Below are 21406 nucleotides of genomic sequence, written 5' to 3' on the forward strand. Positions count from 1 at the left end.
GAGTACTATGTCCAGCTCTTTGCCCCACACTTCAAGAAATATGTAGACAGACTGAATGAGCCTGGAAGCGAGTAACAAAAATGATTAGAGGCCTGGGAAGCAGGACTTATGAAAAAAAAGCTGAAAGAACAAGGGATATTTAGTCTGGAGAAAAGACTATTGAGTGAGGATTTGATAACAGGTACCAGATGAGTGATTACAAAGAGGAAGGAGATGGACTTTTCTCTGTGACCATAAGAGTCAAGACAAGGAACAAAGGCCTTAAGCAGAGGAAATTTAGGCTGGAAATTAGAAGGAACTTTCTATCTATAAGGGTGGTCAAGCACTGGAACAGACTATATAGGGAAGCTGTGGAATTCTCCATCCCTGAAAATTTTCTAGAGTAGGTTACCAGGACACTTGGATTAAGTGGCTTAATCATGGATGATCCTGCCTTGAACAGAGAGCTGATTAGCAGACCTTGTGAGGTCTCTTCAAGCCCTACTTTCCAATGATACTATAACATGCTACAGGATTTGCTTGCATTCTCTTGATCTAAGTTTGGGTAAGAGAAGGAGAGGCAGAGGAAATGAGCAAGCAACAGAATGTCAGAGGTGAAAATAATTTTAGGAAGTTCTAGATTGACAAGTTAAAAGAGGTAAGTTAAAGGTTGCTCAGAGTACATTTAGTGATTATGTACCAGTTAGAGTTGGTTTTGGACAAGGGATAAAAAGTAATTAGAGCAGAGCCTATTAGGAATATTTTTTAAATGACCATATTTATTAAGTCTTTTGCTATTGAGCTAGAACAGTAGTGCTCAACCTTTTTCAACCTTTTTGGCTAGCGGGCCAGATGGGCAGTAGCCAGACTATCAGTAGCCCACTAGGAGGAGGGGGCATGGCCCAGCCCCAACCTGGCCCCATGGGTGAAGGGGACATGGCCTAACCCCACAGGGTCAGTGTGGCTCAGTCCAATGAGAGAAAGGAGGCATGGCTCAGTCCCAAACCAGCCCCATGGAGGAAGAAGGCTTGACCCGACCCTGCGGGGCAGCGGGGAAGGGGGATTGAGTTGACCCCAACCCAGTGCTACAGGGAAAGGGAGGGAACATGATCCAGACCCATCCAGCCCAGGAGGAGGGGCCTGGCCTCATCCAACCATGGGGGTAAGGTAAGGGGGCATGACCTTGGGATTTGGGAATTTGGCAGTGGAGAGGGTGGGCATATTTATTGCTACTGCTTCCCTGCTGCCAAGTTTCCTGATCCTTGGTGAGCCCTGTGGACTGAATACCTGTGGCTCTATGGGCCACATTTGAGCACCTCTGAGCTTGACAATAGAGTGTAAAAATCTGGGTTCACAAATCTGGATTCACCTCAGAATTTTATTCTTCAGTTGTGATCTGTAATTCTTGCTGAAGAGTCCATCTACAGATGGATCAAGATAAGCGCTCTTTTAAAACTTAATTTTAAACCTAGGTAATAAGTCCTTTTCCCTAATGGGCTTGTCACCTGTTAGAGGCTTTTTATGACTTTAGGACATAAGGCAATCATTTTAAAGTCTCTCACTTGTTAATAAAATTGTTAATAAGATGAATGCAACTTTTACAAATTTTAATAATTTACTTGATATGCTGTATTTATACTGTTTGGTCATTTATTTCTCATTTGCATTGTATTCTCAAATTTACTATTAAAATGTACCTGTATTTTTGCTAGTGAATATTTAATTTTGGTGGGACTGGTGTTCTGAAATTTTCTTGATTCCCAGAATATCTCTGGATATCAACAGTATGTATACAGATATTCTGCATCTCCAGAGTGTGCCCTAGTCACTAAACTTTAGGGCACAGAGGCATAGGATTTAGGATTATACTATCAGAAACACAGGGTGCCATTACACGAGCACAGAGGCTGCTCTGATGTTAGTTAGAGTTAACTGAGTCTGCTGGAGTGTGCCTCCTGCATCTTGGGTATCAGCATCCCCACACTTAAAAATGGTGGCGTGGATGTTTGAACTAAAGCTCATTGCTTGAACTAAAGCTCGCCCCCGCCACCAATTTTAAGCATGGGGTGTAAGCATTTTTAAGCATTTTTAAGACATGACAGTGCTTTACTTAGAGCTACCCCTTACCCCATTCCAGGGCACCCATAGATAGCAAGGGACTTCAGGATTAGGCAACAGCTGAGTAGGAGTCTTGAGAATCTAAGTTATGGAGTTAGGCAACAAAATACTCATCACCATAGTTTTTGTGGATCTAGCTGCTTATGCCTTCATTTCCAGTTCTTTTGCTATCATTTATTCAATATTGTGTGCAACTGGGCATCCTAGTTAAAAATGGGAAGAAACCATAGAAGCACAACAATGATGCTTAAAGCACAGAGATAAAATTCCAGTATAGAAAAGTCAAGTTTAAAAGTATTAGTTGGCTGCTGAACCTACTACTATGAAAGCCAATGGACTTCAGTGGGAGCTGAAAGAGGCTTTAAAACAAAGTTTGGCTAAAATGCAGCTACAAGCTGGTATGTTAACATATATTTTAAAGTATTAAAGAATAGGGTATTTTTTCATAAATTCTGGAAGAAATAATACATAAGCAATGAGATTAATATTATTATAACCACCCAGGCATTTTTAAAGGATAATAAATTTAACTTCTGAATAGGTAAATACTAGCCACAATTTAGATCAGTATTTACTTATTACTTAGCATAACATTTATATGCTGTTCTTTTCCCAATGTTATTAAGATTTTTAGAAGCTGACCCGGTTGCCTAAACGCTGTTCCCACTGAATGGGAGTTCTTTTGAGCACCCTGCATGTCAGACAACAATCTCACCAGCCTGTCCTTGCCTCTGCCAGCCCTAGAATCCCAGCACGCCAGCATCCTGTTACAATTTATATATTTCCACAAAGCCAAATGTCAGATGATTTTTTTGATGGAATACATTGTTGGAAATTAAAAACATGCTACAGACAGACTGAACTGCTTTGTAATTAGAGTTTTCCAGAAAGGAGCTTGCTGACTAATCCATATTTTAAAGACATAAAAATAATTAATTATAAGACTTTCCATGTATTGACTGCCCAACAAATAATGGTGAACAGTAGGCCTGTGCGAAGCAGCTAGTATTCGCTTTGGATTTGGATTCAGCTGATTTGGGGGACAGTGATTCGATTTGGTGATTCAAATCACTGTCCCAAATCAATTTGGCCAAATCTGATTTGGAGATTCAGCTGCTACCGAATCGACCAACTCTCTGAATTGGCCCCATCCCCTGCCCACTGTTCCAGCCCTGTCGATGGCTTTCCCACCTGGCCCCAGCTCCCAGCTCTTTGAAAAAAAAAGCCCAGCACTCACCAGCTACTGCCAGGCAGAGAGGTGATCACCACTGCCCCCCACTGCCCCACACTGTGTAGGGGGTTATGTCCCTAGCCCCCATCTCCAACATACTCTTCCAGCCCCAGCTCCCAGATCTTTAAAAAAAAAATAAAAGGCCCTACTCACCGGCCCCTACCAGGCTAGTGGGGGAAGTCCCCACTCCCCTCATGCTGCATGGGGGGAACTGCCATGAGCCCCCAGAAGCTCCAAGGCCACTGCAGCAGCCAGTGAGACCAGGGCTTTTTTTTTTTTAAAGAACTAGGATTACCCCCCACCTGGCAGCAGCTGGTGAGTAGGTGCTTTTTCTTAAAGAGACAGGAGCTAGGGCAGGCAGAACAGCCAAGGTGGGGCTGGGGGAGAGGGCAAGGAATAGGGGTTGCTCAGGGGGTCTGGGGCAGCAGGCAGGGGATGGGACCTGGCAGGGGTCCCCCCATGGTCCCCTCACCGCTCCTCCCTCCTCCAGCCTCCCCTCCCCCATCCCCTACTTCCCAGCATAGAGTCCAGATCCAGCTCCCTGCTGCAGCAAGCAAGGACTGCCCGAATCTCTGAAGCTCTCTGAATCTTTTCCAAACTGATTCGGACTTTAAATTGGTCTCCTGATTCAATTAGGATATGGGGGTTTGGCTGCCAAATAGAGTCAAATCTCTTCTGAATCAAATCAGCACCCAAAGCTTCACACAGCCCTAGTGAACAGCACATCAAAAAGGATTCTATATTCTAAATTTTATTTTTGGATTTCATCCTCTTTGCTGAATAACAATAAAACATGAAAAATTTCTGTCTACAAGATGATCTGAATCAAACCAAATTAACAGGATAGCCTGGAAATGTTTCCCTCTATTTTGTAATAAATTCAGTTGATTGGCTTTTACACACAGCTTCTCTTGGCTAAGTCTCTTTTCAGACATAGTGCTCAGTTTCAATTCTACCCCTGTCTCATGCAAATTGTTCTACTTGGCTTGATTCTTCTTGACTTGATTCAAAAGGACATCCTCACATGAACATGTTTTTGTGTAACTATGTCCCAGTAAAGTAATACTGACCTGGTAAACTAAAATGAGAAAACACTCTATGAAGTAATTAATTGCAGATCATGTCAAGCATCTTCCTCTCTTACTTTTATGGTGTCCCCCAAGATGAGAATTTCTCACATATATTAATGGCCAGTGTTACACACCAGAACCCTGGCAGGATGTTGTGTTAAGATCCATAGTTAATCCAATAGCCCGGTTAACCCAACTAGCCCCTATTCATGACAATCTTTGAGATATCCTATAGATAGCTGATAATTAGATCTAAAACCATTGTTTAAAACTGCATTACTGATGCTAATAATAAACATAAACTTTTACAAATGAAGACACTAATAGGAGTGCAGAAATGGAAAATAAAATTCAGAATCCGTAGGTGTAGATTATGCCCTGGATTCAGCTCAGCTAAGCAGAGGTATTGCACTTCCCACCATGCCTTTGCTCAATTTATGGGATCTTGACTCTCAGTCTAGGGTACAGCACAGTATCCACAGTGCTCCTGTGAGCTAACAGATGTGGAAGAGGGAGAATAAGTAAAACCATGTCCAAACCTACTGGCCTCTGTCGGAGAAGCAAGTTACTACAGATGTGCGCCAGTAACAAACTATTGTTCTTTTAGAGGAAGAGGTGAGATACACGGGGATGTTTCTGTTTTATTAACCACTGCTGACTATTTAAAATGTATAAAGAACCATGGGAACAGGAACTAGGACCTATGTTTCTCCCCTTGGGAACAGGAACTAGGACCTATGTTTCTCCCCTGCCATAAGGAATTCTAGATTCTATCAGGGTACAGTCAGGCTTCATCCTGCTGGTTCTCCTTCTGACTCATCTGCCTAGAAGCTCAGTTTCAACATAAGAAATTGAGACCCTCCCTCAAACTAGCCCATAGTTAGCTAGGGGGAGGGTGATCTGGATCATTTTTTTTGGGATAGGTGTCTGAATTGCACCAAGGCATTATTTAGGTGCCAGTAAGGTTAATTTGGATCTAGTCTTATCTCATATGATGGGCTGAGGGCTTAACACAAATCCACTCCAGTCAAATCTAGAATCGTAATAAAAAAGGAGTACAGGAAAGAGGTGATTTTGACACTTGTGAACTGACATAAGTGCTAAAAATGTGCATTATGGGCCTTGTCTGGAAACCTATAGACAATCACAGCTTCTATTGGGTAGTCCAATGCTTTCTGGCCTACATAAAATAACAGGAATAGGCCCTTATATGCTAAACATTGGTCAGTGTTTTCAGGGCAAATTGCTAAATGTGGATTCAAATGATCAGATTGTTCACCTGAACATATTTAGTCTTCTAATAAGAACCTCACACAGTGGAACAATGACCATAATAACACTCTGGTCTATTGTTACTGTATGAGGATGTGGGGACGACTCTGATTATTTATTTTTAAATCTAAAATTATACTTTAAAAACATAACTCTTTATTTTAGGATTGCAGTCCATAATAAGTTTAAAGCAGTTCTGAGGTTTACCTCTACTGGAATTACAGGGCGCTTCCTTGGAATTTCAAACATCCAGACAGGACCCTTGAGTATAGTCCACTCTTTGCCATGCAAGAAGAGCCTGTAATTCTAACCAAGGTGAATTTGAATCAGCTTAAAAACTAGTATTAAAAAGACATTGCCAAGTATATTTGATAGTTTACATTTTTATTTTATTCTCCATAATGATGCCTTAGATGCTTGAAAATGTATATTTTTCCCTACCAATGTCTTACTTGTCTGTTTTACAAATATTGTAGTGTATGCTTATACTAAGTGTTTCTGCTTTTTGGGACTGAAACTAAGAATAGAGTTTTTCCCTATTTTTACCCTATCCATCTAAGTATAGGACAGAGAAAAGCCTCAGTAACCCCGTCTACAGAGTGCACAGGTATAAATCCTGAAGGCAGAATTTCTATTTTGCAAAAGAATATGTTAGAAATGGTGTCCAACTGATCAGAAAGTGATCCACTAGGCCACACAAGTTGCAGTCAAGACAAGAGACAAATCATGGCATAAGAGCATCCTTACATCATATGGGCCCCTGTGTTTGCAGAAGGCAGGGTAGATTTGCACCTTATTGCACTCCTATGTTTTCTGCTAGTTATGTTTCTTGAAGTCAATAAAAAGTTGGCCATTTCTAACTAGGTAAATACCAGTCTTCAGTCTATGAAACCTACTGATTTATCTATTATCATACCTCATTCCCAGAATGTGGATGGAAGGCTCTCCATTATTCCTATTGTGTCATTTTGATGTGGTGAAATGTGAATATTCAGTACAATAATTGCATAATGTTGTCATAATAATCAATTCTATTAGCTTGTTTCTGTGGTGAGACCTGTAATGGTTTGAAGTGCATGCTATATTTCATCAAGTGCCTACTACACTGAGACCACATCAGCTGTGATTATTGCAACAGTTCATTTATATCCAATGCTCTCTTTTGTTTCTCCTAACCATAGCTGAAGATCATACGTTCGTCTCTTGAGCCATGTAATCCTTTCTACCATGTTCTCAATTTCACTGATTTAAGGTTGTTGAGCTTCCTTAGCTGACAAAGGGCCTTGTTACTTGATAAGTTGAGGTGGCTTCTGGAGCTCTCAATCCTTGGACTGACTGCGCATCAACACCTCTAAATGGCTTAAAGCACTCATTGTTCCACTTCGAGTTATGCCACACAAGGGCAATTCACCTCATTTTGTTCATGTTCCATTACTATGTGGCCACTTCCAGAGTTATTCCACCCAAGTTGAAGTCCTCCAGTATCCCAGAATGAGCTGAGCTCCAAGGGGCCCAATCCTTATTTCTCTGGAACTTAGGTGGTGCCTGCCCCCCCACACCCCTCTGGCCAGGCAGTTAGCTGGTTGGCCAGGCACCACCTGAGCTTCAAGAGGCCTGATCCTTTTTTCCCCAGAGCGCCCAGTGGCCACGGTGCCTCCTACCACAGCCCGGACCAGCTCTGGTCCCACCAGCAGCACCACAGGCAGGGCACCTGAGCTCTGGCAAAAGAAGGATCAGGCCCCTAGGAGCTCACGACAAGTAAACTGCAGGGCTGCAGTCTTGGGCATCTCTGGTCTTACTGAAAATGGCACAGCGGCTCCATGCTGAGAGCAGGCCTGTCAGGGCTTACACCCCACTCTCAGTGCAGAGCCACTGTGTCACTTTCAATGAGAGCAGAGTGCCACAGGGAACTTATTTCCCCAGGTTGTTCTAGTCTCACTGCCTCTGATACTGTGATAGGCCTGCTCTCTCCCCAGTGGGAGCATGTCCTGCTCCTAGTCCTGCCCCTTCTCACCAAGCCTCTAGCTTCCACAGCTGTGCAGGTGAAGGACAGTCGGACCAGGTTTTTCACCTTACTGTGCAACTGCTCCACCAAGCCAAACAACACTCAGCTGATTAGCATTTCTTTGGCTTACAGCATGAGGCAGGGGCAGGCAATTATTTTGGGTGGAGGGCCACTTACTGAGTTTTGGCAAGCCATTGAGGGTTGTATGACAGGCAGCCAAGGGCAGATAACTATTAATTTTCTAAATTTTTTAGGGGCCCTGCGGGCTGGATAGAATGCCCTGGTGGGCCACATGCGGCCTGAGGGCCGCATTTTGCCCACCCCTGGCATAAGGTCTAACAAGGCCCTTAGTAACTGTTCAGCTACCAGATATCAAAACTGCTGTTCAGCAGCTGCATCTGTGCCTGCAAAGAAACAGGTAAGAAGGCAGGTATTACTGTTAGCAGTACATTTTTTGCAATTCAAGTCTACATGCTACATGGCGCACATTCAAGGAGTATAATAGCTTCTACCTGTAATCCAGAAATGTCCCCAGATACACTAAGGTATCACTGAAGCGGCTATCTACTTAGATACTTTCACACTTCTTTTCAGGAGTGTTTGCTGGAGAGTCAAAGAAAAAAGCTACTGTAATAGCTGTCAGATACCGACGAACTCTGTCAAGAACACTGTTATTCTACTGAAAGGGAACGCACAAGGGAGTAACAAACTACTACATGTCCACATGGTGTGTTGAAAACAACATTTTCTCCTGTGGTTGAGCAGTAAAGGACAAGAATTTCCTCACTCTCTGGACCTTTATTGGGGTCAGGGCAGCAGGAACAGAGAACCTGAGGTATCTGCTTTCTCCTCATTTGCACATAGTCTTTAAAGTTTCTTCTTACAATATATAGCAGCTATGTGGGTAGTAAACAGAGGGACAACTTTATGAGTGTCTCTGTCTTCACATAAAGGTAAATTTAAAACACATCCAACCATATTAAAATACTTTCAAATACATAAAACTTTGATATTTTGATATATAGAAACAAAATATAAAATTCTTTTTTATCTTTACTATCTGTTATGAAAAATATATTCTGAATGATTCAATGCTTTGTGAGTATGCTTCTAAAAGACTTTAAATTCATCTAAAAAAGGACAAACCTTCTTTATACTAGAGTCCTAATAATCAGATAAACTGATATAGCACTTTCTTCCAAACATTGTATTGAGAGTTAGAGCAATATCACAGTTTTAATCAGATTTTGACTTTGGTTCTAAAGTCAAATTATTCTTGTTTAAGCTTTATGATATAGATCAAAATCATACCTTGTATCAATTGATAAGCTAAGGATCATGTGACAAGTAATGGCTGAATGTTTCCAAATATGTGTTAACAGCTGCCAGTAACTAGACTAAAATCAAGGCCTTCATAAAGCTTCTACTCCATCAACACAGGAGAACAGAAGAAAAGAAAGTTATGTAAGTTAGTAAATATTGCTGTCTTTGGTCCTCAGTTTACATTAACAGCCTTTCAGCAATGTTTCAATAGGAAGACAGTCACAAACCTTCTGAGCAGTCAAGATTTACCTTTGGTTTAATACCCTATCTTGGTTAGAACAGACAAGGTTTTTCAGGAATTATTTGTAAGCATTTTTCTTTTTTTCAAAAGGATCAATTGCCACTCCTGAATGCAAACCACATAAAAATATAGTGCAAACTGTGCATGTTTTTGTGTATCGTCAGTCTTCATTTAATTTGCATATTTAGTTTGTTTTAGCTGCCACATTTATAACTAAATGATAAATAGAGACTCCATAGGGATTTGTTTCAATTAAGTGTTGCTTGGGGGTGGTCTTGATACGAGTCAAAACTAGAAAATTGATGCTCAGTTTCCAGAACACCTCAACCACACAAAAGTAATTACTTCTATAGCTTTCTGAGCTTTTACTGTGATGCATCATGATGTGTTCCACATTGCATTAATTGTTTGCATACCTAAAGATTATATTTCCATGCATCGTTTATAAAAGTTTGAGAAATATAGTGAAAGGGGATAATTCAGTGGATATGTTAATTTCTGAATCTTGTTTTCTAGCATAAACTCTGCCATTGGTACTGTTTATGAGTTAATTTTATAATGAAACCTGTTTTATATTTTTTTTCTTTTTTTCTTTTTTTGGTGCAAATTATAATTAAATCATGTTTCTGCACATACTGCAGTCTCTAGCCATATTAGATTACGTTTGCAGTTTCACTGAAGAAAACCACATTAACAAATTTGGCCCTTATAGCTGACTTAGACATTATATGAAATATACATTAAAGGAAGACTGCAGCATAATATAAAAGATCTTCAAATCATGAATGTGATTACAATAAAAATACATCTCTTGAACTTATTTTTTGTCAAATCTAATTTTAAAAAGCATTAATATTAAACAGGTAGCTGGCATCTAGAAAAATCTTTCTGACATATGATATGAAAATGCAGTTCAGGAACAGGAAATATGTTTGAATACAAGGGAAAGGTACAAGATTTTCCAGGCCATTTTGAGACATTCTTTTATTTTCATAGCAAATATAACAGTGGTTTTATGCAAAGCCATGTGCTTTCTGCACAAAGGTTGAACTTCAAGTTTGTCTAAAAAAAAATCAGAAGCCATCATCCTCCAGTCTTTTGACTCTTTGCAGTTGCCATCATCTCCTGACTTACCCAAATCTATTGCAGTTTTTCAATTCCACTTCCTATTAGTAAATATCAACACAATAGCAAATATTGCATTTAGCATTATTCATGGTTTCAGAAATACTGAATAATATTCATTTTCATACCTATTCTTCTGTTGTCTAAGTATATTTTCTGAGGAGGCTTGGGGTGTTTTCATAACTATGATGGGCCAGGAAATGTACAAGAGGCAAGGGTTCTTTGTGAGATCTTTTATAGGACGAACTGTTTAGGTGGCAGAAATGTTAGACAAGCTTTAAGGTACAAAGTGCCCTTTTTTTAAATCTCAATATTTACATATATTCATTACTATGAACCATCATGTAAGCTGCATTTGCCCCTTCCAATTGGGGTAGTTCTCTTAAATCACATGGAAAAAAGCCCTCATGCGAGAAGGACGTCAAACGTTTTTCCCTACTTTAAAAATAATATTTGCTTGTTGGTCAAATATTTTTCACCTTACTGAGGGTATAAAGGAGCCAGAGGCTGATATGCATGCAAGAGAGCCAGTCTTCATTGACTGGCTTTCTTGCATGCATATCAGCCTCTGGCTCCTTTACTATTCATTCCATCCAGGAAGAGCACACACCAACTGCAGATGCTTCCTCAGCCTGAAGAAGGATTTCTAAACCCAAAAGTTTGCTAAGAAAAAATTTTCCAGCTATTTAGTTGGGCTAATAAAAGATATGAGATTTGCCAAAGAACCTTGTCTGCGTATTGTAGTCTACTGTTTTATTAGACCTGTGTACAGCAGAAATGATTTCCTAACGAAGTAGCAATTCATTTGTAAGTCATGGAACATAAGGTTCCAGTGCATTCTCCATAACATAACACAGTCCACCCACTTCTAAAGCTACCCCTGCTTCACTGATCAATTGCTCTTTATTCTATACTATCTAATTGTACAAGCTTATAATTCTTCAACAGTTGTATTGACTTAAGTGGGAAGTCTGGCTGCCTGATCAGAAGCATTGCATGGTCAGATCCTTTTTTCTTAATTTTTAACTTACATTTAGATGTCTGACCACCAGTGAATACAACCAGTGAGGCAGAACTTCAATTGCAATCATTTCTGAAACCATTCATTGCACTTGCAATCCAGCACCCACAAAAATGAAGAGTGATTTGTAACACTCAGGTTCTTCAGGCTTATACAACAACTTTCCAGCAATGAATGGAAAAGATTAAGAAAGATCACTAAAATGGAATTGCAGGCTTTCACTGATGTAAATGAAGTTGTATTACCAGTTTATATCTTGTCACAGCTTACAGTGAAATAACCCCTTGTGTTTATAAAGTACCAAAATAAATATTTATCTTATTTTTTGTCAATTGAAATGTTTGCTCTCTCAACTTTCTAGTTCTTAAATAACTTGTCTTACCATACAAGACTCTTTCCTTGACAAAAGCTAGAAAGTTAAAATGCCATTTAAGATGGTATATTAAAGTGGAATTGAAGAAACAGGAATTTTAAGTCACGCACTGTTATTACAACTTAAAAATCATAGTATGAAATTTAGAGCAATACTGCTCTGTAAAACTGCTGAGTCCTGTAACATTATTGCTTTAGCAAAAGCTTATCCAAAATAACAGAATCGGCTAGTTATGACTATAGATAAGGACTTTAAGAAGTATTACTTCCTGTTTGACATAGCTATGCATGAAGTTCCTGAACAATGCGGTATGTTCGCTCCTCATTTGCACTAACAACTACTAACTGCATGGCATTACAAACAGTAATTTCCGTCAGTGCAATTTCAGCCAAAAGAAACAAAGATTGCTTTTCCAGATAAAGGTTAAAACAATACCAGTATGTGTTATGATATAAATAGATCAGCTCCTGGCATACTTCATGCAAAACTAAAGACATGTAACATTCATTTGAAAGTGCTCACTTAAAACTAATCCTGAACATACGATTTTTGCAATTCTTCATTCCTGTCCAAGGGCATAACTTGATACAGTTGAAGTCAATGGAAAAAGTCCAATTGATTTCAGTGTGAACATTGTTGTGCTTTATGTGGTCCATGTCCTGTTTCCAGTTGATAAAACAAATTTAATTACATCTTTCCCCTTTTTGCCTTGCAGAAGATGTCAAGGCACTGAAAACTGCAACTGGCCAGCTATGTTGTGCCTGCTGCCCCTTCAAAGGCGTAGGGGAGCTGTCAGGAAAAGCCAAGGGAGAAGACGCTTAGGTTAATCAGTGACACGTTAGAATTGTGTCAGGCTTGGAGCTGTTGTACAGATCAGGGAGATTAAGCTGGCTGCTTAAGGTTTCCCAGTTCTTGTTCTGAGTGGAGCTCATGTGTAGCAGCATCTGTGCTGGTACTAATAGGAAACGATAGAATAATAATTGCCTTCAATAACATTATTCCATCGTAGTAACTTTAGCAGTAATTAGTAATTCCACAATTCTACTTTCCAAAGTATTCACTAAAGTATAGTAAAAACAGGGTCCCATGAACTCTGAAGCACAATGGAACCAGTTTTTGGAAATCCCTAAATTTTGTGGCCAAATTAATTTATTCTACTGCCATGAAAATACCTGTCATTCCCTCTCCCTTTCCAACATTCACATAAACACATGCAACTTTTGCTCATAGTTGAAAAGACTCATTGATACAGCCTTCATTATTATTTTAAAAAGGGACTAAGATGCTTAGTTGCAGCAAAATTACAAATTCCACAGCTGAATTTTATGGCATATGTAGACATCCCAGATATGGTAACTGTGGAATTTTGAAGTCCAAGAGGCCTTTCACACTTCCCAGATTTACTGTTTTCAGCTCTTTGCCTACTTGGATAGGTATTATTGCATTGGCTACACTTCAGCTCTATTTGGTTATCTCTGGGCGCATATACACAAGACGCTTTACTGAACATTTACTGCCATCTGGAAATTGGGATGGGCCTTGATCTCCCTGAGATAGGCAGACAGCTGCCCTTGCAGCTGGCACAGCACTCCCGGCCCTGTGGGCGTTGGAAACATAAGGCCTTATTCAGTTTGCTCTCAGAGGGCATCTATACATGAGCATGGAGGCTGCTCTGACATACTGGAATTCCAGCATGCCAAAGCAGACTCAATTAATCGAGTCTGCTGGAATGTGGCAATGACCGTGCTCCAGCGGCCTCCTGCTTCTCACATATCAGCATTCCTATGTTTAAAGATGGTGGCAGGGCGCTTGAACCAAAGCTCATTAAACGAGCTTTATTATTTATTCATATTATTTTCAGATTTTTCAAGTAGTCTTTTACCAGAAAAAGGACATTTAGCAAGTACTCCTTATCAACAATTCTCTTTTCCTCCCTCCTTTCTCTAATCCATAGGGATAAGTCATGCGTTTTATTCTAACTCCTCATTGTGCTCTGTTTTGTGCTCAACATAAAGTTGAATATTAGGTCCCTATCACGCAATTCTGGTGTATCAGCGAGGAGCATAGTCTGTAGTAAAGGCAGCCGTCCTTTATCTAGCAGATGGGTTTAAATAGCTGTCCCTTTCCTCCTTGCTACCTGAACAAAAACTCTTTCTTTTGCACCAATTCAATAGTTTTACAAGGTTTAATTTTTGCTCGCTTCCCAGATTTTGCCCCGCTAATTTTCTTGCTCAGGACAGAATAAATAGCTTAGCTTCACTGAAAATATTAACAGTCCTCTAAATGTAAGAGATTATAAAATGAATGATAGATGAAGGGTGATTCAAACTATTGTATTGGCTAAAGTATAAGGCATTAGTTCTTTAGGAATGCACAATTTGTACCAATAGAACCATTTTGCTGATAAAAGAAACTATTCAACAAATGTGAGTCTTTTTCAGTTTCATCCATAACAGCAATAATAACTTCCTTGTAGAGCATTTCCTGGGAATTAATGACCGGCTGTGGTTAATGGCCCTCAGCTGAGCTTTGGGCCATCAACTCCTCTTAACCAGTCATTAATCTCAAGCAAATGCCCACCACCACAACTGTTATTGCAGCTCTCTGTTGCAACATAAAGTGAGTTTTCTCAAAGTTAAAGACTACTGTACTTCTCTATGTCATCACTTGTCACTGGTCAGTTATGTACCAATATGCTAAATAGATTAAGAAATCATTAGCTCCCTTCTCTTCAGTGGCACTTCTTGAACCCGTTAGAAATTCTTGCTAGGGCTGCTTGGCTTGTTTTTCCCCTCCCATGAACTCCTTAGACCACACACTGCCCAAAATAGAGATGTACAGGGTTGCCAAGTATCCATAAACTTAGAAGGCTAAAATGGCTGTCCACAAAGATCATTTTAAAAAAATGGAGCTGTCCATAAAAAAACTAAGCAATGGGTAGTTTGATTAAAGATCCAGTTTCTAAATAAGGCTAGATGCTGACAGACACTTCAGGACAGTACTACCTGGTGTCTGAGTGGCTGTAAGCCCTCCGTTGCCCCAGTCATGTGCTACTGCTTCTAAGTCTTATTGCCTCCCTATAACACTGCTAGCCTTGCACATAGGCAGAGCTGCACAGCCCTGGACAGGACAGGGAGGGGACAGCACAGCCAGGATGGAGCTACAAGGCTGGGAGGAGGGAGAGGCATGGGGGGGGGGGATCCATGCTGGGACAGGGGCCAAGGCTGCAGAGTGGGGTTGATGGGGCAGCACAGTGCACGGTGAAATTTGTGTTAAACTCTTACATTTGAATCCAGACCTTCTAACTGCTGTCCAGGGCCTGGAAGAAGGGCTCCATTTACATTATGTTAAACATATATCAGTAAAAAACATGTCAGTAAAAAAAGTCTGGTTCTCAGTGGGAATGTCTACATGTGTGCTTTAATGTGCTGTAGCCTATTTTACTGTGCATTAAAGCATCACTTCAAAAACTGCTAATGTACTAATGCACAGTAAAAATAAGATATTGCACATTGTGCATCACTAAAAAAGCATGCACTTTTGCTACTGTGCATTAGAGCAGCTGAATGCACATTTATTTAGTACCTCATATTGGAGGTACTACATTTAATATGCAGTAGCAAAAGCACATTAATGAATGCATAGATGCACACAGTAAAAAGTTTGCAGATTGTCAGTAAAAAAATTTTGGTTGGTAACGCTGGATATCTATCTTATTTATCACAGCACCCTTCTATCTATCCAGTTCATATACAAAATGATAGAACTTGCTTTCTTGCTCTCAGACTACTATCTTTCTTAATATGTGGCATTCTTGACCCTCTATTTTCCATTTTATCCTAAAATGTCAAAGGAAACTTGAAATGATTGTTACTCTTACTGAACCACTACTTGTATGTTCAAGATCAGCCAAGTCTCTTTCACTATGGTTTCCCTTGTGATGTGATGATTTATCTACTGCAGAATTACATGAGGCAACACAATAGTTAAAAATAGGAGGATTAGCTTTGATTTCTTTTATTGTCAGTTATTACCCAAGCACTTCAGTTCCTTTACATAATCTTGTACCTCTCATACCAGACAAAGTAAATCTCTAAGGGCAGAACCTTATTTCATTTTACATACAGAAATGGCAGATTTCCAGGTGTATAACTGCCATTTTTGACACTTAAGCTGTTTTTAACATGTAGTATGAGCATATAATTGTCCATACAGCTACATGGTAGGCTGCCCTCTGGGTGGACAGGTACACAGCTCTGTACATGCATAAGTCCTGAAAGAACTGTCCAGCAGAAATAAGGAGAACTCCCGTGTACTTCAGTTTCAATGGCTAAGTAATTAAGTTATATGGCAAGAAGCAGGAGGCCCAAGTTCTACAACCCCCTCACCCAAAGTGTATTTGAACCTGCATCTCTCTGGCTTCCCGAAGTCATCAAGCCCCAGGTTAAGGTATCTTCTTTCAGCCCTCATCTACCTTAGCTGCTGAGCCGTTGGGGGCTATAACATGGAAGGGCCCTCCTTCTCCTCCTTCTCTGGGATCTAATACCTGCTAATACAATTTTTGCCTGATAGAGTGTCATGATGCGGTTCAACAAGGAAAGTACAGGGTGCTGCACCTGGGGAGAGGGAACCAGCATTATGGTAATGGGTTAGGGGCTGACCCTCTCAGCAGCACAGAGTCAGAGAGGGATCTTGGAGTCAGGATTGACTCCAGGATGAATATGAGTCACCAATGCAATGAAGCAATAGGCAGAGCCAACCGCACCCTGTCATGCATCAACAGGGGCATCACTAACAGGTCACGAGAGGTCTTGCTCCCCCTCTATGCAGCACTGGTCAGGCCACAGCTGGAGTACTGTGTCCAGTTCTGGGCACTGCACTTCAAGAAGGACATGGAGAACCTGGAGAGGGTCCAGAGGAGGGCCACTTGTATGATTGAGGGCCTCCGTGGCCAGCCCTGTGAGGAGAGGCTGAGGGACCTGAATCTCTTCAGTCTCCACAAGAGGAGACTGAGGGGGGATCTTGTGGCTGCCTACAACTTTATCAGGGGCCACCAGCAGGGACTCGGGGAAAGTCTGTTCACCAGGGCCCCCCTTGGAGTCACCAGGAACAATGGCCACAAGCTGACGGAGCATAGGTTTAGGTTAGATATTAGGAAGAACTACTTCACTGTAAGGGTGGCCAGAGCCTGGAATAGCCTTTCCAGAGAGGTGGTGCTCTCACCTTCCCTAGAAATCTTCATGAGACTGGATAGGCACCTGGCTGGGGTCTTATGACCCCTGCCACCCCCAGTGCTCCTTCCTGCCCATGGCAGGGGGTCGGACTAGATGATCTGTCTAGGTCCCTTCCGACTCATTGATTCTATGATTCTATGACTTATACTCACCCAAAGTACACTCATATCTGCTTGGTTAATGCTACACATGTCAGTAGCCAGGTGGCTAGGTACATGCCTACACACTGAATGGGTAAAAAAATCACAAACTGTGCTTAAATGCCAAAAAATGCCAGTTACATGGCTGGAAAATTGACATTGGGGTTCATAAAGTTAAATAGGATTCTGCTTTAAGCAGCTTTGTTACCTTCAGTAATACTCGCTTGTCAGTTCATGTGCTCATAGTTTCACAGCTTCTAGGGTCAGAAGTGGCCTCAGCAGATCATCGAGTCTGACCCCTGCCATGGCAGGAAAGAGTACTGGGGTCAAACGACCTCAGCAAGGTGATTGTCTAGCCTCCTCTTAAAGACCCCCAGGGTAGGAGCCAGCACCACTTCTCTTGGAAGTTGGTTTCAGATCCTAGCCGCCCTGATCGTGAAGTAGCACTTCCTGATATCTAGTCTGAATCTACCCTCTGCCAACTTGTGACCATTATCCCTGGTCACTCCTGCTAGTGCTCGGGGGAACAGGGACTTTCCCAGTGCCTGTTGGTCCCCTCTGACTAGTTTGTAACAGGCCACTAGATCCCCCCTCACCCTTCTCTTCTGGAGGCTGAACAGGTTCAGGTCCCATAGCCTCTCCTCATAGGGTCTGCCCTGTTGCCTCCTGATCATGCAAGTGGCCCTCCTCTGGAACCACTCCATGTTGTCCACATCCCTCTTGAAGTGCGGCGCCCAGAACTGGACGCAGTACTCCAGCTGCGGCCTGACCAGTGCCGCATAGAGGGGGAGGATTACCTCCTTGGATCTGCTTGAGATGCATCTGTGGATGAATGACAAGGTGCGGTTGGCCTTCCTGACTGCCTCTCCACACTGCTGGCCCATGTTCATCTTGGAGTCAATGACTCCAAGATCCTTTTCTGCCTCTGCAGTGACAAGAAGGGAGTTCCCCAGCCTGTAGGTATGGTGCTGGTTGTTCCTCCCCAGGTGCACCACCTTGCACTTGTCTGTGTTGAATCCCATCCTATTGTCATCTGCCCACCCCTGTAACCTGTCTAGTTCTAATTGTAGCCTTTTCCTCCCTTCTAGCATGCCCACATCCCCCCCGCATCTTAGTGTTATCAGCAAATTTGAACAGGGTGCTTTTTACCCCCTTGTCCAAGTCACTGATGAAAATGTTGAACAGTGTGGGCCAGAGGACCGAGCCCTGTGGAACCCCACTGCCCACATCCCTCCAACTCAAAAATGACCCATCCACCACCACTCTCTGGGTGCAGCCCTCCAGCCAGTTGGCAACCCATTTGACTGTGTGGGTGTTGACACCACAGCCCCCCAGTTCCTTAATGAGAACGGGGTGAGAGACAGTGTCAAAGGCTTTCTGAAAATTCAGAAAGACTATGTCCACTGCTACCCCTGCATCTAAGGATTTGGTGATCTGGTTGTAGAAGGCCACCAGGTTGGTCTGACAGGACCTGCTTCTAATGAACCCATGTTGATTGCCCCTAAGCATAATCTCCTCTGCTGGTCCTTCATGGACATGCGCCAGAATAATTTTCTCAAAAAGCTTGCCCAGGATTGAGGTAAGACTAACTGGCCTATATCTTCCCAGGTCCTCCTTCCTCCCCTTTTTGAAGATGGGAACCACATTGGCCCTTTTCCAGTTCTCTGGCACCACACCAGAGCACCACGTGTGCTCGTAAAGCCATGCCAAGGGTCCCGCAATGACCTCAGCTAATTCCCTCAGCACTCTGGGGTGGAGCTTGTCCAGACCAGCTGATTTAAATACATCCAGTCCCTCCAGAAGTTCCCTGTCTAGATCCTCACTGACCCTTGGCCTAGGTGTGCCTGCCCTAGGGTATAAGGGGGTCCCGGGGGGGTGGTTGTTCCGGTCCCTGCTCAGGAAAATGGAGGCAAAGAAATCATTAAATACGTTGGCTTTGTCGTCTGGTGTGACGACCAGATTTCCTAGCGTTTCCTGCAGGGGCCCCACATTACCTGGCACCTTCTTTTTGCCCCCTATGTATTTAAAAAAGCACTTCTTGTTATCCTTGATCTGGGAAGCTAGTCCCAGTTCCATCTCCGCCTTGGCCTTCCTGACTGCCCCCCTGCATCCCCGAGCAACCGCAGTATAATCCTCCCTGGTGATGGCCCCTGCCTTCCATTGGTTGTGCGCCTCCCTTTTAGCTAGGAGACATTCCCAGATCCTTTTGGTGAGTCATGGGGGCTGTTGCGCCCTCCTGCCCCCTTTGATCTCTGTTAGGATTACTTCCCTTTGGGCTTGGAGGATCGTCTCCTTAAGGAGCGACCACTCTTCTTGGACACCTGGCTCCCCTCCCATCTGGGACCTCAGTGCTTCCCCAACTATTCCCCTTAGTTCATTGAAGTCCGCCTTCCTGAAATCTAGGGCTGATGCCTTGCTGTAGGCCTTTGCCAGCTTGCACTGGATGGTGAATTCCGGCAGGCAATGATCACTGTCGCCAAGGTGGTCGAGCACCCTCAGCCCCCTCACCAGGTCGTCACCCGTGGCCAGCACCAGGTCCAAAAAGGCATCTCCCCTGGCGGGGCTGTGCACCTCCTGGGTTAGATGGAGGTCCTGCATTCTGGCTAGGAACCTAAGTGAGTGGTCAGACCTTGCTGACTGCTCTTCCCAGCAGATGTCTGGAAAATTCAGGTCCCCCATGACTATGACATCCTTAGACTTCAGTACCTCTGTGAGCTGACTTAAGAATTCCTGGTCTAGCTCTTCCCCTTGGTTGGGTGGTCTGTAGTAGACCCCCACCGATAAGTCTCTTTCCCCTCGACTGCCTTGTATTCTAACCCAGAGCACTTCAGAGTACCCCTCCTCTGATTCTTTGCTAATTGATGAGGATGTGTATTCCTCCTTAATGTTGAGTACCACACCCCCGCCTTTCCTCCCTGTCCTATCCGTCCTGTACAGCCAATAGCCCTTGATATTCACCGCCCAGTCATGCGCTGGGCCCTACCACATTTCAGTGATCCCCACTATGTCTGTGTTGGTGTCAGCTAGCAGGAGGGTAAGTTCCTCTTGCTTGTTTCCCATACTATGAGCATTTGTGTAGAGGCATTTGAGGCCTCCTGAGGATATGTGCACTGGCCCCCTACTTTCATCATTACCCTAGCCCCTGTCACTTACCTGTGTATATGTTCTGCTCATCGGTCTAGGCTGGGCTGTACTTGTGGGTGTTGCTTGGTTTGGCAGTCCAAGGCTTCCTCCACCCTCGTATTATAGTATTGTGCCTTATCTATGTGCATGTATGCAAATATATTTAAATAATTATGCAACAGACGTACTTTAAAAGCCAACTATTAGTAAGTTTGCAAAATCAGGTACTTGGAAGTTATGAAATGCTAGTTTTGAGGTTGTAAATGTAACTTGAATTTGGTACCTTATCTTCTGTGCGCACACTACAATACTATCTTTAATTATATGACCACACACATCTTTCTCCAGGATTCCTGCCTCATTCAGTGTACACTTACTGAGCAGCTATTCAGTATATTGTTGGCTGCTGAACATTCAGTGGCTAGGCCTCAATTACTCCACCTTATTCAAATCCTGGTCTGAAAACAGAATGATTCATTTCTTCATGGAGCACTTTTCTGGGGCACAAACCACTTTAATACCTGAGCACTTCACAAATTGTAATTAATTTATTATCACAGTAGGCTTATGAACAATTATTTAAATATATTTGCATACATGCACATAGATAAGGCACAATACTATAATACGAGGGTGGAGGAAGCCTTGGACTGCCAAACCAATGACTCTTGTTTAAAGAGGTGAGGCGCAGAAAAATTAAAGGCAATTCCCTACTAATTTTGGATACCCAACTTGAGGTACTTTAGGCTCTGTTTTTCCAAGTATTTAGTGTTTTCATAAAACTAAATATACTCAAGGCATACTCACCACCACCCCTTTGACTTCTATTTCAGTTGTTTGGGCTCAGCACTTCTGCAGATCAGGTTCCATGAATTTCAAGTCAGGCACCTGGTAAATGAGAAACACACAATTGGTGAAAAGTTTGGTTTAAATTACAGAGGGTGTCTGGGGCAAAGGTGCATGAGGAATAGAATACAATTCTCAGGGCAACTTTTCAACTGCCTTTAGCCTGAGAACATCGTCTCTCTCCCTGCAGTCCCCTGTCTCATTTAATTCACACCACCTTGCTTCTGAAATTAAAGCTAAAGGGGTCCTATCAAAAACCTTCCCCCCTGCCCATGTTCCATATCCTCATAGGTTCTCAATTCTAA

General features: G+C 42.4%; 1 protein-coding gene across 1 annotated transcript in view; it reads right to left on the minus strand.

The window, feature by feature from the left end:
- Nucleotides 1-21406, minus strand: part of LOC149870487 (uncharacterized) — a 293036-nt gene that overhangs the window by 229804 nt on the left and 41826 nt on the right. Inside the window, exon 2 of the mRNA XM_090036321.1 lies at nt 21063-21143. The gene's annotated coding sequence lies outside the window, so the exon portion shown is untranslated. The remainder of the gene's footprint in view (nt 1-21062; nt 21144-21406) is intronic.

The sequence above is a fragment of the Crocodylus siamensis genome, chromosome 2, assembly GCF_052110815.1.
Source record: "Crocodylus siamensis isolate JL-2025a chromosome 2, ASM5211081v1, whole genome shotgun sequence".
Classification (NCBI taxonomy): Eukaryota; Metazoa; Chordata; order Crocodylia; family Crocodylidae; genus Crocodylus; species Crocodylus siamensis.